The following is a 2,158-nucleotide window of genomic DNA, read 5'->3' on the forward strand; positions in this document are numbered from 1 at the left end:
ACTTTTAAAAACTAAAATAAAAATAGACAACAAAAATAACTCCCCCAAAGAGAGTTAACAATGCAGTAAAGTTTTAACAATAGTTCATAAGGCAGTTCATAAGAGCCTACTAAAAAAAATAAATATGAAGTTCATTAAAAACCATCACCAACTCCATTACAAGCTTGAATACATACTCCCCTGTAACTCAACTCCCCTTTTTTGTTCATATGTTTGAATGAAGATTCACCAATTTTCTAGAGGGCACTGATGATCTTTGAGCTTTTCTCTTGATTCTCTTATTGGAAGGAGCAATGATGGTGACATGAGAGTCTTCAACCTGGACATCAAAAGTTGGAGTTTCATCAACTGGAGCAGAATTTCGGTAGGATCAAGAGTGGCTTCATCTCTAATAGGAGAGGTAGCATCGTCATCGGACTAGGCAGGGGAAGCAACATCTTCATCTTCAGGAACAGGGTCTGGTAGAACAAGAGAGGCAGGAGCTTTCTTCAATTTCTTCACTGCTTTCTCCAGTTTGTCTAGGCGATCATTGAAAGAGAAATGCATCTCTTTCACATATTAAAGCACATTCTCCATAGACATCTCCAAATCCTGCATATCATCAAATAACTTGGATTGCCAAGTGTTAGCTCTAACATGGTCAGTTGTGGATGAGGAGGGAACATTCCTGGAGGACTGCCTAATTGAGTTCTTATTCACAGTTTTGATCTTCAAAACAAGCTCCACTTCATGGCATTTTGGTTTGTAGGGAGCAATGGATAAAAGAGGGAAAGGATAAAACTTGAAGAGCATGAGAGCTTTGTGTAGCAACTCTAATCTTTGTGTAGATAAAGGATCCCAAATCAATTTTCTTCCTTAAACCAACCTCATAAAGAAGTTGTACTCTATCTGGCCTAACCGTAGAGTTGTGCATTGAAGGTGAACAGTTGGTCAGGGATATCTTAAAGAGCAAATAATAGAGTGGTGTGAAGGAACTAGGCTAAAGAAATCCACTCCTAGGCCATTTGGCAATTGACCCACCAGTTAACACCTTAATAATATTATCCAACTTCAACTCAGAAAGTTTAAATGTATTCTCAACAACAGGCAATCCTAAAACATCTCTAATCACATTTTCACTAAAGTGAACCCATTTACCCCTAACATACACTTTGTCATTATGCACATCAGATTTCAGCGTCAACATTATTAATGCCAAAATTGGCATAAAACTCTTGAGCAAGAGTTTGAATGGGAACATCCAATTTTGTAGCAGACTTGATCCGTTTTCGTTTCTTTCATCTTTGAAATATCTAAAAAGTCATCAAGTTTTACATTGGCCTCACACACAATTGTCCTTTTGACAATGTTGTCTCTAAACCTACTTTTGGCCTAAGGGGAAACAAAAGAGGAAATTTCACTAGATGAGGAGGTTGACATTACCGTTTTCCCCTTCTTCTTGGCCTTTTCTACCAATGTTGGAGACTTTGACGGAGCCTCTTTGCGGGATCTTAGAGTTGCAATAGGAACTTTGTTAGAGGCACTGTCGGACGTCGAAGAAGAGGACCCTTCTGGTGAGGCTGGATTTGACTTAGGTGATGTGTGCACGGAGTATTCATGCTCACTTGAAATAGGGGATGTGCGAGAGACTCCTCCTCTTGATTCAGACTTCGGTGGAGTGGGTTCCCTTGTTGGAGTTTAACTGCACAACCTAGCCTTTTTGAAAGACAGAAACTTCTTGTTGAGGGCTTCTTCCATTGTTTTGCACTCTCTAAAGTAAACATTTTCAACATGTTTCTAGCATATTTAGATTAGGAAGTAAACATGTCATTTTCCAGTTGTTTAATTTGAAAGCCAAGAAACATACTTAACTCCTCCTACCATACTCATCTCCAACTCATTTTTCATCAAACAAGTGAATTTATGTGCATGTGAGTGAGGGGTAAAACCAAACACAATATCATCAACGTGAATCTATGCACAAAAGATTTCACCGTTAACACTCTTAATAAATAAAGTTTTATCGGCATTACCTCTCTCATAACTATGCTCAAGGAGAAAAGTTGTCAACCTTTCATATTAGGCCTAAAAGGCTTGCTTCAATCCATAAAGGGCGTTTTTCAATATGAACACATGATTAGGCTTGTGTGGGTTTTGAAAACCAACCGATTGTTCCACA

This window comes from Pistacia vera, unplaced genomic scaffold, assembly GCF_008641045.1.
Source record: "Pistacia vera cultivar Batoury unplaced genomic scaffold, PisVer_v2 Contig666, whole genome shotgun sequence".
Taxonomy (NCBI): Eukaryota; Viridiplantae; Streptophyta; class Magnoliopsida; order Sapindales; family Anacardiaceae; genus Pistacia; species Pistacia vera.